General features: G+C 47.9%; 1 protein-coding gene across 3 annotated transcripts in view; it reads left to right on the top strand.

Moving 5' to 3' along the window:
* LOC135900387 (tripartite motif-containing protein 3-like) overlaps positions 1-17,170 on the top strand; it is a 131,256-nt gene that overhangs the window by 3,764 nt on the left and 110,322 nt on the right. The window contains exon 1 of one of the 3 annotated variants that reach the window (XM_065429870.1): positions 5,763-6,349. The exons of 1 other annotated variant lie outside the window; for it this stretch is intronic. The gene's annotated coding sequence lies outside the window, so the exon portion shown is untranslated. Of the gene's footprint in view, positions 1-5,762; positions 6,350-17,135; positions 17,155-17,170 lie in introns of those variants that run through there. One more of the 3 variants, XM_065429872.1, reaches the window with a different exon arrangement.

The raw sequence follows: 17,170 nt of genomic DNA, 5'->3' as shown, positions 1-17,170 counted from the left end.
TCATAATGGCGAAGCGACTTCTATTTGAGGAACACCCCATGATTGCCTACGTATGCCCGAAGAAAAGCTCCTTAGAGAGCGCTAAATTCTTTCCCGCTTAAAAAATTCGCCAAACCATGTTAGAAGATAATTTAGAAATTCTAGATTGTCTAATCTATGCCCAATAAAATTACCTACTCTACACTGTCGTAGGCTTTGGGAACGTCGAGTTTCATGAGAGCAGCAACCTGTTTCTAGCGCCGCGCTGACTTTATTCTCATCATCAAGTTCGTCTTGAAAGCACCTTCTCGCGGTTGTTTCGCGGTTGCCCACGCGAGTTACCGTTACTGGAACTGCCGTGATATATATATATATATATCATGCACACAGTTGCAGAAACAGAATTACAAGCATCTTCTCAGGTTCATTGATTTCAACAAAGTCGTTAAAGCATGACATCAATCTAGACGATCGTCTGGGTTGCTAATGATAATGAGCTGATGAGGCTTCTAGGTTTAACCTAGAAAGCTACACGCGCTTTGCAAAGGTTGTTTAGTTTGTTTGCAGAACTAAATGTTTTAGTTGTTTCGAGCAGTAGTTTTGCTCCACAGTAAATAATCGCCGCGCTGCACTGCGCTTTACCGTCGACATGTGAACGGTAGTTATGGCGGTGGCCAAAGAAGGAGATGAAAAAAACAGAGCCCTTCAGTTCTTCCCCCTCCGAACTACGATGAGCGCAACCCGTCTGAAACAATACGTTACACGTTACGCTACTGCCTTCGACACAGGGACAAAGGCGACCATCGCTGACTGTTACCATAGCGTGGTTGAACAACCCGACCATTGTCCCAAGTGTTCGTGGAGTTTGCGTGCAGCCAGACCTACACGACGTGCTTGCTCACCGCGCGGATAAATGCCACTGTGCGTTTTCACGGGACGGCCGTCTCAACGGGCGGCTCGAAGGAAAGCCTGCGGTTGTTGTCGTTGTGAGCATGAGCTCCTTCGCCTTCGATTTCGAACAATGCAAGAGTGTTTGGAGCGAGTCAACCGCAAGCAAACCCGTATACATTTATAGAAGCATCAAAATACCATGCAAAGCAAAAAGCGCCGGCCAGACTTCGATAACGAGACAGTGTGATCGATGCCCTCACGAGAACTGCATGGTGTAGTTTCTGCCAGCGAGTATCCTAGGCTTGGATAAGCATGATTTGAGTTTGGATGGCATTGAAGAATGAAGAAAAGTGGGGAAGCCGAACCCAAGTACAGCGCAGTGTATTCGACGGTTAACGACCCGTTCGGTTAATGAATAAATGGGCAACGTCGATAATGCAGTACCCGAATCAACAGGACTTGCAGCAAAACATCCAAATAAAAGAAATGTATATATAAATGAAGCTGCGACGAGAAAAGCGGGGCACAATCATCGTCTTGACGAGCCCGAAAACATTGAGGGGAACACGAACTACGCATTTTCTTTTTCAAACGTTACAGGACCCCCTTGGCTCTATTTTAGACAACACTATCGAATCAGATAGTATTGTTCTTATAGCGCTAGTCCTCTTGGTTTCGTGTATTGCGTCGTAGATGCGCGTGGGACCGTGGAGAGGGCAGCTTCTGACTTATGTGAGCGCACGTATACATAGATTATAGCTGGCATGTTTCTCACGAGCCGACAGCTCTGCAAACATTGTACTTACACATTTGCAGCAACCACGGCAGGGTTTCCACATTTCTGTCTGTGAGTTACGTCTCTTTCGTTACTCCGGCGGGCCTTCTCGCAAATGTAATAACGTTCTTCACCACCGGTGCAATTAGTTTCTTCAGGCCTTCGATATGGCCTAGATTCCAAGTTGATGATTCTGCTCCTCTTTCGTCCAGAGTCTTCCCCAATGCCCCTGTCCAACTAAATTCTTGAGCGCAATGGGGGCGAATACTGACTCCCATTGCAGTAAACCTCTCAGCGTTCAAACGTAGTCCGCTCTCTCTCTCTCTCTCTCTCTCTCTCTCTCTCTCTCTCTCTCTCTCTCTCTCTCTCTCTCTCTCTCTCTCTCTCTCTCCTGTTTTGCCATTTTATATCACATTCAATATTGCTGATCGACTATAGCCTGTTATGTTACGGTGGCATTGACGGCTCTCTATGTACCCCGGACACCAACAGGGCCTTAAAAAAAAAGAAAGAAAGACACTCATCGGCTGAGGACTGAGCTGGTCTCACGCGCAGAAGGAAACCAAGGCAAGGCGGCGCATGGAATCGAAGTTGTGAAAACCAAAACGCACGTGACTGAATTGGCGTGTCACGGCGTTTCACCATTTTCTGCCATTTTCCTGCATCAAAACTTTTACCTAATTTAGCTAAGGCTCTCGCCCCTCATTGGACGCCACGAGCGCAAAGATGCCTGTTTGCGCAGATAACGTTCCGGCGAAGTGACGCGCATTCTGAAGGAGAGAGAGAGAAAGGTAAACCATCCATTTTTATTGTTTTTAATACACAAAGTTTCATTGAGCAGGAACTTTAAAAATTTTTTTCAGTTAACGCCGAAAGTGATTTTCTTCTTTTTTTGGTTCCTGTAGAGTAAAGCGAAAACTTTGTCTGTGAGCCAAAATTGTTTCAAAGTGCTGTGAGCCAAATGGCTTTTGTTGGTTTCTTTACTATCGTCAACTAACGTTTTTGTTTGTGCAGCCTCACCACCCACGTAAGCAAAGGCAGAAAGATCTCTTATGTGCGAGCCAACTAGTCTTCATTTCTGAAAAAAGATACAGCTGCTCGCCGGACCGCCCAATGACATTCAAAGCATGGCTATATACAATATACGTGCAATTAGCGTTGAGGTGGATCTGTTGCAGCCGCATCGCGGCAATCGACTATTTCGTAGTCCTTTAAGACCGAAGCCGGTAGAGGAGTTAATTTATCTACTCACCGTAAGAGAGCGAGTGATGTAACAAATTGTTTCTTTTCAATGACGGAAAAAGTCATCAGCAAAATATTTTAGTGAAAATATTCGAAAACGTAGAAAAAAGGAAGGTTATGGCACTAAAATTGCCATACTTTAGCTTTCTTTTTTCTGTCTCTCTATATATGGTCATGAGTGATCGTATTGTCCCGAAACACGTGTTTTTCTAAAGTACGTCTTGCAAAAGTTTCAGATTACCGTGAACGTAGTTGAATGGCAATGCGTGATGTGTTCACGACGGTTGAAGATGTCGCCCTTAACGCAGCGGCTAGCAGTGCGTGATCACATAAAAGCAGTTCATAGGAAGCATGCGATTTTCAGCCTTTACCGCGTGAGTTAGGGTCCTTTGAAAAAAAAAAAGAAAGAAAAGTAAAGAAAAGCTTTGTAACATTTAGTATCGTTTGGCCGTAATTTAACTGCACACTAGACAAAAGAAAAAGGAAATAGAAAAAAAGAAAGCTCAGTGGCCTTCCACTCTGTGAAGAAGGATGACCAGCGAAGCTGTGTGCGTGGGCTCTTTAATGGCGAATTGCACCTCCGCCGCGGGTCGGCCCGGCATTTCACAATCTTCGGGATCGGCCCACGTATCACCGTAAAGGCTGTGTCACCTCCGCCGCGGAGTCAGCCCGGCGTTGCGCTATCTTCGGGACTTCTTTCTACACGCGGACAGGATAGTGGGGAAAGTGGTCCTTAACAGCTTCGCTGTAAAAAAGAAAAGCAGGATTTTTAGAGCGCGTACGCGCGATTCAACTTGCGTGCCAAGCATCTCTAATGCGAGGTGCGTCCGCGAAGTGTGATTTCAATACGGTGGATCATGGCCGAAGGACTCCGCAGCTGCTGTCGTCTACCGCGTATCCCGCCACCAAATGAAGGGTGTCTCTTCTGTTCGTGAGATCCCGTGCGTTACAACCATTATTAAATGCGTGAGAAAATTAAGTTACGGACGTTTAGCGTCCAGAAATTGCATGGTGAGTTTTGAGGAACGCCGTATGGGGGTGGAGGCGCTGCGGATTAATTCGAACCTCCTGGGCGTTACTTAACGTGCACCCAAAGCACGGTACGTGAGCGTTTTCGTCACACCGCCCCCCCCCCCCCTTCTCCCCCATCAGTATTCCATCGCCGCGACCGGTAGACGAACCCGTGACCTGGTGAGGAGCAGCGCAACGTCGCAGTCGCTGATCTATCCGGGGCGGGTGAACTGTACGAGCACAGGAGGAGGAGTAGATTTTAATGAAGAGAAGGGAGGAGAGGTCGGCCTGGAGAGCGTGCCTCTAGTCTGCTACTACTCACTGGTGAAAGGTGAAGTGGGAAATACAGGGAAAGTCCACCGATTTGTAGCACAGATCGGTGGACCAGTATAGGGGGCGGATTCGCAGCTGGTTTAGGCGGAGCGGCAAGGCTATAGGACAGTGCGAGGACCGGACTATTCTGTTACTCCTTTGTCTTCGTCCTGTATCGAGCTGCCTAAATCAGTCATAAGTTAGCTGTGCTTGCACAGTGGCAGACAATGTTGCGACTTATTATATACCCGCATTTCCAAACCGCTCGCGATCGCGTCTATAGCGCCCTTCTAGCAACGTGGGAAGCTGGCGCGAATACGTGCAGTCCGAGCTTTGATTCGGGTTGCCGGCGTCCTTAGGAGTTCATCTTATAGAGCCACGTATAGTACGCCTCCATAGCACAGCACAATGAAAGCGCAAATGCAGGCGGTGCTCTGGACTATTGTGACAACTGCACGGCAAACAGGGCGGGGCCGATCGTGCGCCGCGCCTTCCTGGGTTTGTTGTTTGACCGTCCGCTTCCCCTGCTCGCTATCCCTCGACGATATTGTTTTTGATTTTGCCCTCTTTGCTGCACGAGACGCGGAAGCCAACGTCCAGGCAGTTAAAAAGGCGCGTTTGAATGGCTCCCGAGTTCCGCGACGCAAATGAAGGCGGCAGGTGTACGCGCAGACGGCCGAGAGGCTGCCGCAATTTTTTTTTTTCATTCCTTTCGCATTATAGGCTCCGCAATGTGCCGCCGCACTAAACGCGTTGAAAAAAGCAAGCACACAACCGGCAGAACAGGGACATCAGCGCAGATCCACTCGCAGCCGGCTTAACAATCACCGCGAGTGCCATCTGTGCGTGTGAGCCATCACGTGGCTGCAGCCCCAGAGTGAGTTAACCATTCATCTCAGACTCACGAATCTCTTCTGTGGAACCTCCCTTCCGCCACGGAAAAAAGAAGAAAAACAAAAAGTGACGGGATGTAAGGGGGAAGGACAAGGACTTTTCGTCGAGCCTCGGAAGAGTGGTTTTCTGGTGCCCGGCGGTCACTATGGCATAGAAGAAGAAGGTGGAGGGGCAAGCAACAGAAAGAGGGGGGGGGGGGAACAATGAATCCTCGTTCATCGACGCAACGGCCAGACGCACGCATCATTGCGCGGCGTCGGCGCTTGGCCGCGCACGGCGGCGACTGCCCGCCGCTCGCATGCATGAACCTCCCTCCCCCTCCCCCTCCCCCTCCCGACGGCCCGGTGCAGCCATCGGCCGAGCACAACCAGCCTGACCGGCGGCTGCGGCGCGCGTTGCCGTCTTCAAGGACTCGCTCTCTATCTGCTTCCCATCTGCGAGAGACGCTGGCAAGGCGGAAAGAAATAAAGAAACAGAGAGAGGAAAGTAGACGAAACAGAAAAGAAACGAACGAATTCCGAAGTGCACCAAAGAAACGGGAAGTAGGCGAGAGCACGCGCGAGAGAGGCGAGAGCCGGTCTCGCCTGCCCTGGACGACTTTCTTTCGGCGCGGAGCGCGCGCGCGCGGCCGTAATTACCGTTTCGGTTGTGCAGTGTGGCGGCGACTCGCTCGTTCGTGTGGCGTACGGTGCCAGCCAGCCGGCCTGCCAGCTGTGTGGAAGCTCCGGGGTCTCTCGCTTTGACCGGCGGCCGTTTTTCTCGCCGAGCAGGTTTGCCCGCGCGCACGGACGACACCCGCCGCGAAAGTGAAGCGCTCGCGCGCGCAACTTGCACTGCTGCTGCTGCTGTTGCGTGCCTGTCGTCTACAGCGCTTCTACTGCGTCGGGTCGTCCCGCCAGTGTCGGTCTGACCCCTTCTCCTCCTCCTCCTCCTCCTCCTTCATCACCACCACAGTGCCGTCCCGGGCAGCCGTTGTCCAGCTGAGTCATCTTACCGCACCGTCGCTTGCCTGCTTGCTTGCCCGACTGTGCGTGTGAGTGTCTGTATGCGTGTGTGTGTGCTCTCGGAGCCCCGAGGAGGAGCAGCCAACATGCCGGCGACGGGCACCTACGGCGCCGAGGGCTGACGGAAGCAGCCCCCCGAAGCCCTCGCCCGAGTTTTTTTGTGCGCTGCGTCCGATGACAGGATCACTGACGGATTAAGCCGGCCGCATCGCGTCACACGCCAAGGAGGATGCGAGGAAACGTAAGCGCCCCATTTTTTCCCACCGCACTGAGCGAATCTCGCGCGCCGCACAGTCCGTTCGTCGCATGCGGCGTTGTTCTCAAAACGTCGAGAATGTTGAAAGGTGTGTAGGAAGGATGACGGCTTGGCCAGGCTTCGTTGTTCGTGGCTTTCTTTTTTAAATTCTTTCTCGGCTTCCTATAGACTCTAATGGGCTGTGATGTTTTAACTCTCCCGTCGTTCTGTCTCTGGTGACGATTGGTGGCCTCGATAATGCCGTTTAGCGCTTAGCGACCGTCGACTGCTAAACAGCCAACTTAATTATACGTGAATGTTTGGCAGTGCTTGGAATCTTGGGTTACAGGTCTAGGATGCTTGTCACTTGGAAGACGTCTAATTGGTGCTTGACCCTATACACGGTGTTTGAACGAACGAGCGACCGAAGTAATGACCTAATGCATGAATTAAGTGATGGATGAATTTATCTGTTCTTTCAATTGAACAGACTCACCTCAGCTGCTTGAATAGGTATTGCGGTTATTCGCAGCTCTACGCCATTGTTCGCCTTGGGATGCGAGACACGAAAACAGTACCTAAAGCACAGTATGTCAAACTTGTTTCGCGAGCATCACTTGGCATATTCTGTCATTTAGAAATTGAGCAATCGTGTTCGCTAAGAGAACAGTAACTGCTGTACGAAAAAAAAAAAAAAGATGGGCTCATTTGAAATGGCATACAAAACACGAACAGTTAACAGACCAATTTGCACATCCGGTGGGAGTAGTTGACAGTTGACAGAGTAGAGGACAGTTGTAACGCAAAAGTAATCATGGCAGAACAAAGATTGTACTCTAGCCTCAGGGCTGGACAGTATCGAGATACAAGAGTATCGCAATGCAAGAATCAGGTAAGACGTGCAGACACGGGCACAGAGAAGTGTGGACAACACGAACGCCGACTATCAGCTGCAGGAAACACTGAGGCGAAAAAAAGAAAGAAGACACAAAACTCATCTGCGCATGCTCTAGAATGGTAGCGCCACGTGTCAATCGGGTACACGTGCCGGTCAACGTGAGAGAGAACTGCTAAGGCATTCGATATCTTATGCAAGGTAATCGAAGGCTGACTCACGCACGCGCTTCCACCATTATTGATATGCCATGCTTCCACCATGATATGCAAATCTTCATTCCCATGCCTGTACAATATCGCGGATTCATCTAACTTAGGCGTGCAGTTACAATCTTGGCAATGCAACGCAAGATTAGAAGGTGATCCACCGGTCAACGACCTTTTTTGTTCCATTAGCTTCTGGTTGATATACCGCCCCGTTTTCCCTACGTAGAAATGGCCACAGGCCCATACGATGGTCAGTAAAATTGTTTTTGATGTGCTTCACTGGGCAAGTAGCTATCCTTTTTTTTTGCCATTAGCCTGCTCCTTATTTCTCTGCACGGCAGCGCATATCTTCCCTAGCTTATTGGGAGCAGTGAAAACAACATTAACACCATATCTACTTGCGACTTTTTCAAGCCTGTGCGATACTGAATGATTGTGAGGAATAGCCACTACTCTTTTCTTGCTATTACTGCTTTCTGTAATGACGTCCGTCCCCCTCGAAGTAGACTTCTTTAGACGTTCAGCCACAGTTGCCACTGCTACGCTAGGATAACCTGCTTCTAATAGGCGCGGGACCTGTGCATTAAAACTGGCGCTCATTTTGTGTGTGCATGAACTGGTGAGAGAATACTTAAGGCACGACATGGAAATTAAGTTTTTTACTACATTGGAATTCTTGGATAGAAAGTTTAACAATGGCTTCGAAGATCTAGGGGAGTACTGCCAACACACGTGATTTTGTTCGAAGACCAAGGAAATGTCTAGAAACTGTATTACGCGTCTCTGAGGCAATTCCTTATTAAACTTTAATCCTCCTCCATAAAGTTTAATTTGCCCACTTACTGAGATAGCAGCAGAATAAAATTCGTCCCTATTGTAGAAAATCAGGTAATCATCAGCGTAACGAAATACCTTAATAACACAATTGCTTAAGGCGTTCTCTAAGCACTAGCCAACCTTGCCCAGGTAAACATCACTAAGAATAGGGACAACCTTTGAGCCGATACAAATTTTTGATTTCTGCAGAAACAGGCCATCTCTCCACCCAACCAGCGTCGACTTAAGTACATTGCAGAATTTCTAGAAAGGCACCGTGGAAACACCGCATCTGTCCATAAAAACCGACTGTTGCACTTGTTCTTTAATGCACTCATTTACGGAATTTAAGAACCCGTCATGCGGCAAGTGTCTCCACGCCTTACCCCCCCCCCCCCCCGCTTTTTTTTTTATTATGAATACTTACCGACTAGCTCAGCTTTCTCTCGATCTAAGAGTATCGCAATAGTATCTTAGTGATATTTTTGAGTATCTTTATTTCTGTATCGAGATACATTTGAAAAATGTATTTGTATCTCAGTAGTGAAATACTTTTACGAGTTATTGACAAATATCGCGATACTGTGTAGGACACGTGTCATCGCTTTTGTTCCTTGACTGTCACGGTTACAACAACAGCCAAACGCACAGCGACACGGCATAGAGAGACCACGAGCGAGACGCAGATCGGCGCTTCGAGGGCACATGGCGAGCACCATAGCATCCTATATATATTGTGCTTACTGGATTATCTACAAAGCACGGAGAAGTCGTCATTGAAACTATGGCTGTGGCGCCTCTTGCGTAGGGTTAATGGTGCTACTCCACTATACATTTACAGTGTGGGAACTGCCACTGTAAGCAGCGCTATCGTGGCCAGTGGTGGAAGAGAAGAGGAGGAGGAACACGCGAGCTGTGGTTTGACGCTACTGTTTGGGACTCGGGCCTGATGGCCTTCGGGGCCGTGTTTTCTCCGCGATAGATATCAGAGCAAGTGCAGAGGACAGAACCGGCGGAGATTACAAAAGTGAAAGACGACGAAACACTGGCGTGGCGCACTGCATGCTTCAACAGTGCATCTCAAGGCTCGTAATGGAACCCGCGTATAGTGCTGGACTTGGCGTTTTTCATAAACTCGGACAAAAAATACGAACGAACAGAGGAAAAGAAAGAAGAATCACAAGTGATGACTCTCCAGAGATTTTTTGTATTTATTTTACTTGGCGTTTATAGTTTTCAAATAAGAGTTTCCTTTAGCTACCTCCTGCAGCCCGATCTTTAGCATCCCCTTAGTGAGTGCGAGCCATGACAGAGGATCATCATCATCATCATCGTCGTCATCATCATCATCGGCGCTAGTATACCATTGCTTTGCTCTTTGAGCCAAAGTTCAGGCTTCTTTGCTCATAACGAAAGGTCGTGTAACATGCAACAGTACCCCGGCACGGCATCGGAAGCTAAGAAATGACGCAGGACAACGAGTTCTCGAAAAGCAGAAGGAACGAATGCTCAGAAGACAACTTCACCGAGCTAGTCGCGCATCGAGAAAAATAAATAAATAAAAAAGAAAGAAACATTGTCAGAGCCGGAAACATCAGATGATATCGGTCACGGTGTGAATCATGGCGTGAACTGTCTTCGTAACACAACTCTTTGTCTTTTCTGTCAAGCACCTTGAATTTAATATGCCGGAGAAGGCTCTCGTTGAGCCAGCCTTAGCAATTCAATGTTACGCCAACATGCCATTTCAAAGCGCTAGCTCAAACCAATTTATCGAGCTGTTCAGGCGACTTGTGGTGACGAACGGTCAATGACCATGTCACTGAAGAACCAGAGCAGGACGCAGTCTAAAATCAGCGAGTGCATAAGCTAAAAAAAAAAAAGCATGTCCACAAGTACTCGAAGGAACGCCCAAAGGGCCACCAAGAACAGCTATGTTTGGCTCGACGACGATTACGACTAGGACGGTGAAAACGGCAAGACGACGAGAACGATGACGAAGACTGCAACGACTAAATCGATGACATCATCAAGGTGACCATAACAACGACGAAGATTGCGACTGCAACGGCGACGATAGCGGCAACGTGGCGATAGCGATACCGACAACGGCAAGATGTCGATAACAATGGTGAGGACAGAGCGACAGTGTGAAAAGGGGCCGGCGTTGTACTTGTTTAACGTAATCTTCAGAGCTTCCGAACCACACCAGCTATCGATCGCTCTTGAGGATCATGCGAAAATTGATGTCCAGTGTCCGAAGTGCTCCGCACCTGCCTCTGTAGCGGATGTCCGCCATCAATATTTTGGCCGTGCCCTGGGCCAAAGACAGTCCGCAAAAGTGAACATACAGGTGTGAAATCGAACAGTGGCCAACCAGAACACTATGAACGATGGATTACGGATAACAAATTCTATAAATCATTGTTGCAATATCTGCATACTGATATTTAATTTCATACTGAAGTTATGGTGCGTGGCAACCCAAGCAAATTTAAAAAAGAAGAAAGAAAGGAAAAAGACAACAACCATTAGCGCTTTGTGATGTGCGCCGGTATTGTACGTTCTGTTCCGCTCTCTTGTGGCAAGACCTACCTAGGTGAAACTTGCACTTGCCTTAATGATGGTAAGAAAAAGGACGGAAAAACGAGAAGAAATGCCAAATTCACAAATTAAAGACTAAAAAGGAAAGAACCATGAAAAGCTTTAAGAGAAGAAGCTCTGAATATTAAATACAGGTGCAAGAGGAAGGAAGGTAAACTAGACCGATGCGCGTTAACCTGAAATGACTTAAACGAACTTACAGTTACAGCACGCCGGGAAAATTATATGTTGGCACGATTTGTGGTTCTACTTACCTCAATAATACTTTGTGAGAGATTGTTCTTTGAAGATAATACACTTCTCACTAAGTTAAAATGCGCTACTTCACGTTGGAGCTTGACAAACTGTCAGCTAACGTTCATCCATATTGCCAAGAGTATACGTATACACCCTAAATATAACGTGAAAAGGGTTGCGTGCGTTAACAAAAGGAAGATCGTGGTGGACGAGTTCCTCAAGGAGCATCGTGCGCCCTATGCAGCTCAGTCAACTCGCGTATAGATGAGCTCTGTCGTTCTCTCCGCGCCTACAAAGGAACCAATGGCGGCGCCAAGACATGTAGTGACATGCGTCGCCGCAGTGCTACATCGCAGGCGCATTAAGGCGAGGGTCAACTGGTCCTCGCGCCGTGGGCACAGTGCGGTCTTCTTGCACAATACTTATCCGGTATGCGGCAAGAAAGTCCGCACGCGTGCTCGTCCCCGATTACAATCGTCTTTAAACGCGGCGCTACCGCTGCAAAAGCGAGACGATAAGCGCGCCTTTTATGCACGACACGCGCACGGGTACGCATAATCGGCGTCGCAGTGCGCCGATAAAGTCAGTGCTGCTCAAAAAAAAAAAGAAAAGCAGAAAAATAAACGCGAATAAAAATGCCAATCAGAGCGGCCAGTTGACGCCTGCAGCGAAGATCTGATGCTGCCCCACTGAACTGAATGGCTTTACAGGTGCCTGTGCGGTGGTCGCTGAGTTGCCACGTGCTTTCTTGCACTACTGTCTCAGTTTGTTACTAATGTAATAAGGGACAGTACAACGAAAAATTTGTTGGACAAGGGCTCTTAAGAATCCTTGTCCAACACTTTGGCTATGTAAGCAGCTTTCAGTCCAAAGAAAGCCATTCGACGGCTTGTACGAGTACCGATGCTACAGTTTATGGAGTATGACTATATAGTGTACTAGAATATGGGTACACTTTAGTATGCCGAACGCTGAGTTGCTTGCAACGTGACCAAGAGCTCTGTAAATAGTGACATTCAGCACTATAGCGTACTCGGTTCAAGTATGATGGGCACATTTTTTTTACGTCCGGTTTCCATGCGCTAAAGCATTTGCATTTTTGAAAGTCTTCTTTTTTAATGCGTTAAAAGCTTGTCGGCTTTGCGCTGTTCGCTTACTAAGATGAATCACCAACTTCGAGCCACGCTTCTTAAGTGTTTCTTATAACACTGTCAACGATATAAATACCACACAGAAACGCATATTTCAGTGCGAAGCGCCTCAGTAAAGACAAAGGTTCCCGGGAGTGCCACTTCATAATTTACTGTATTACGCCAGGCAGGAAGTCAGCGGGTTTAGAAAAAGAAGTAACAGATAAATTTACGTTCATGATGTTTCGACACACAAATTAGTGTAATATAGATGTTCGGTGACCTGGTGTAAACTGGTGACACAGTTTACGCTCCGGGTCTCGGAATGATATATTTAAAGAAACCAAGCTAAAGCAAACAAGTTATGATGCTAATATTCCGGAAGAGGCATAAAGCTAAGTAAGGAGAAAACAAACATGACTCTGATAAAGCCTGTTTGTTTAACGCGTAATTTCAGTTCGCTTTTGCTCCGCTCATTTCAGGCAGCGTTCCCGTTCCAAGCGGTTCCCCAACCTATGAGTCCCACATTAAGCGCGCACAACGGTGTTTTAAAATTACTCAACGACGTAAAAGGCAATTCTGCCGACAGACTTCATGTAATGCAAACTGTCGTGTTAGACGCCTGTCACGATACCATTGGGTAGTTATTGTTAGTGTTATTTGTTACATCGGACTTAAATTGGGATTAGAGGGGGGGGGGGAGAGGGGTTTCCCGCTGCGTTGATGGAAACCAGCTAATGTAGACGCTATTCCTAAAGGTGGGCCCAGTGCTTACTGTTCGAACTATGCACCTATTTTGCTGATGAGCGTGTGTTGCAAGGTCCCCGTATAGATTAACTATAACGATATCATCAAGCATACGTGGAACATATATACAACACAAATTGTCAGCATCGCTTTAGATCTGGTTTATGTTTCTCCACGCAGCTCATGAAATTCATTCATCCACGATGAATGAATGTACGACCCCATATAAAAACCAGTTTCCCCATACGTCGTATGATGTTATTCGATATATAGAAGTTGTGGGGCATGCGTTTTTTCTTTAATAGGGATGGCATACTCTCCAGTTTTGACCGAGTTAGAAAAGTGGATGGTGGGTTCCCAGGCTTTAAGAAACTTTCGATGTGTTCCCGCACGCATTAATGCTACACAGCCCGGGAAATGTCTCGCGAATGCGTAGCTTGGAGGATAATCCACGAAGGCTGATAGATAGTTGTCGAAAGGAAGACTCCACGTGCTTTGTAGATCGCAAGTTGTCAGTGCTTTATATGATGCCAATGTATTGTGGCAAATGCCGTACGTCAGCCAAACTCGGCACTGCCTGAACCATTGGTCAAGAGAGCACAGGGCAGCGGGGCAGGCATTTGCAGCGGGCGGCAATTTGGCTGATCACTTGCGATCATATATGCGAATGCACGCAAAATTTTCAATGCCTACGTGTTTGTTTCGAGAGAGCTCTATGGGCAGTTGGACAGGGAAATATTCGAATCATTTTGTGTCCGAAAAGCAGAGAACAAGTTTGCAAGCACCCCTTCGCTGGCACTCAGCCGTAAATAGATGAAATATAAAAAAAAATACCTGAAAGTAAATATGGGTCTGTCGATAGGCAGCTGTATGTTCAGAGAATTTGTGACATCTGCAGTGTACTAAGTTTTAGCTTGGTGATCAGTAAGCTCCTGTTGAAGACAGCGCTCTAGTCCGATCTGCTTCTTCTCGTCCATTGATCTTTTTGACACTTAATTTGGTCTGAGCTTTCGCAAATGAACCAACTAAGCAACCACCTTGAATAATCGGTTAGATTAGCATGAACACGTGTCGGTACGCTAACGCTAAAAGGAACAAACTCATGTTTCGCATCGCCTTGAGCCTCTTTGTCTTGTTTTTTGGTGTTCTTGTTCACTTGGCACAATGGCGAGGAAATGCACGTGCGTTGAGAAATAGAAGACGTAAAGAGAAAACATTCAACGTCTCAAGATCTCTGATGAACACGCGCTCAATAGCAGCCCTAGTTATCGACGTGGGCAGTGATATGACTGGCGAGGGTGACGCCTTGCGAGATGCACACCAACGGCGCGCCTTCCATGAAGGTCGGTAACCACCTGTTTTCGGGTTTTCGTAGGTTTCCGTGGGAGAACCGACGGGGTCGTCTTGTCGTGGATGTTGCCGTATCCAGAGCTCACTTCCTCGGGTGCTTACTATAGGAAGCACAGCGCAGTATAGAAAAAAAAAGTTGAGGATAAGCCGCGCAGACTTGCAAGAGGACGATGAAGCGGAGAAATTCTTCAGCGAGCTCAGTATCACCTTCTATATTTATCTTTTATATAGTTCTATTTTTCCCGCACTCTATACCCTATACCTATATATGCGATAGCTTCCAAACTGATAAGAATTTCGCTTCGCCCTTGTCGCTTATCATGACGTATTCTCACGAGTTCATGGTTCTTCAGCGCTCGCTACTTTGGAAGAGCAGACATCGTGCAAGCTCTCGGTAGCAGACGACATGGCGAAGCGCTAGCTGGATTGGGGTGCGCGGACGTAAATTCATGTCCCGCTTTGGTTACGACAGTTCCTATAGCTGGCATAAGAACGTGAGGTAAGTTCGATGCTGTATGGAAATGATGGCAGGTTAGTTAAATCACACGATGCGTAAAAATTTGCTTTCGGTCGCATGTGTTTCTCTCGAAACGCGTTCTCTGACGAAAAAAAAAAAAGCAACCACGCCCACCATTCCGTTCTCACGACGCAGCACTATCACGATAGCGATTATTGTGATAACTAAAAGAAAATGCCCTCCCTTTCGGTTAATGTAAATTTGCCGAAAATGTTAACGGCGGTCCAGCACTCAATAAGTTGGTGGGAGGTGCTGCCGGAATCACAGAAACATACAGGAGGCAAACTTTGAACGCGGCATATCTTTAAAGCGAAACATTTCTCGAACAGCGAGAATAAGCAACACAAATAATAAAAAAAGGCGCTCGTAGAACCTTGTGGTGGCAGCAGCCGATGATACACGACACACGTTCCGCAACACGTTATGGCGTGTGGCGCGCCACTAGAGCAGACGCTATGCGACACGATGCAGACAAGAAGGATTGAACTTATTTTTATTCGTTTTCGAAATAAACGTGCCACGCTAGCTAGTGCTGGCACGGAACTTGAAATTTTTGAACAGCCACACTGCCTGTTCAAAAATTTCATGTACTCTGCTGTACTCACTCGCTACTGCAACGGAACTATAGCACAGAAAGTGCAGCCATATCGAAGAGCCGTCTTGGACATTACATGTAAAAGATGTGAGATCTTTGATGAATCCTGCCGTAATACTGCACTGCAGTCTAATTAATTTACGTAGGCTGCAAACACCGCACGTACTCGTCTTGCACTGCGGGCTTAAAAAAAAAGTAAAAAAATAAAAGACTGAAAGAGGTAGTGCACCCTTTGGTCGCTGGAAAATAAAACGAAACTCACTACAAAAAATAAACATAAAGAAGGAGACAGAAAGAAAGGAAAGAAAAAGAAAGAGAGTAAAGGGGGGGGGGGATGATGTCTTTGTTCGTATAGCACTTTCTTGCCGCCTTCAGATCCGCCAAATTTAACTAGGCTATACGCCGTATAGAACTATTTTGCCTGCAACGAAATAAAAATAATTGTGAGCAGTACGCGTCTCGTTGAGACGACCATTAATCTAATTTTTTCCGCACGCACATCCTATATATAGGCCTTAATTTCCCCTGTAAGCCGTGTCCATTGGTGGACGCGAGCAGTGCTGCCCTCGCGTTTTCCGTTACAGTGGTAGAAGCTTCTCAGAGCTGCGCGCAAGCAACTTCCGTTGCAGCGTTTTCTTTTACACCCACGTATGTAGGGCCACATCGCGTGCGCGCTTGTTACGAGCTTGGTAATGCGATTCAGTCGCGCTATAGTTACCCGCGGTCAGCGGTGCGAGACCGCCCGACTCGTGCATGCCGGCCCCATAGCTGCCGTCGCTGCTGCTTTTTTGCAGGCCTTTCATGCTAAATGCGGGCCCACGTTCGCGCGGCTCGCGCGAGCCGGTGTGCGCCGGCAAGAAGCCTCTGGAGATAAGACCAGAAAAGCGAGCCGGCATCCTTGGAAGACGGAACGAGGAATTAGGAGAGAGAAGAGTTAAAAGGAGAAGAAGAGAAGAAAGTAGGGGAAGAAAGTAAAAACGAAGAAAGCGCGATGGCCTACCGGAGCGGCCGGCTTGCCTGCCTGCCCTGGCCTCTCCGTGGCGAGGCTACAGGCCTGCTCGTTACGCGGACAGGTTGTCCGCGACTACGAGACCGCCACGGCCACGCGGCGACGTAACGAGGCGACGCGCTTGCCCTAATTGCTAATCGATACGCCTCGTAACCACGCTGGGTTTTGACAGCGAAGGTGATCGGGGGGGGGGGACGCAAAAACGGGGGTATGCGTGATGCGTAGGTGTCCCCCCTTTCTCGCTGGACGCGGTGGTTAAATGCCGCCGTTTGGCGAGGGTGGACCGCGGGTAAGCCGTGTTCTCTGCGTCCGCTTGCCTATATGCATTGTCATGCGTGGCGCGTTCGGCAGGAACGGGAATGGGATTTGGTGGGCGGTGCCCGCAAATAGGGGCGTGCGCAAAAAAAAAGCAAAGAAAGAAAGAAAGTAAGTAGCCGGTTCTTGCGCAGACACGTAACATGCGCGATTATAGAATCCATTTAAATCGGGTGCTTAAAGAAAAGGAAAGAAAAGAAACATGTCGAAGAATTAGGCTGTTGGGAAGGTTCAAAACGATAGTTCGAAATCAAGCTTTGTTTGGAAATTCCGCGTTGACAGGAAGTGATATCCGCTGTACGAAGCACGATCGTGAAGCACAGGCGTCGTGGAAGACTGCTGTACTTATTCTTGACATTACGTGGAATAAGGTCTGGAAACGAACAGGTCAGTACGAGTGTGT

The sequence above is a fragment of the Dermacentor albipictus genome, chromosome 1 (genome assembly GCF_038994185.2).
Source record: "Dermacentor albipictus isolate Rhodes 1998 colony chromosome 1, USDA_Dalb.pri_finalv2, whole genome shotgun sequence".
NCBI lineage: Eukaryota > Metazoa > Arthropoda > Arachnida > Ixodida > Ixodidae > Dermacentor > Dermacentor albipictus.
Note: the sequence above shows the minus strand (reverse complement) of the source record. Positions and strands in the feature narration are given on the sequence as shown.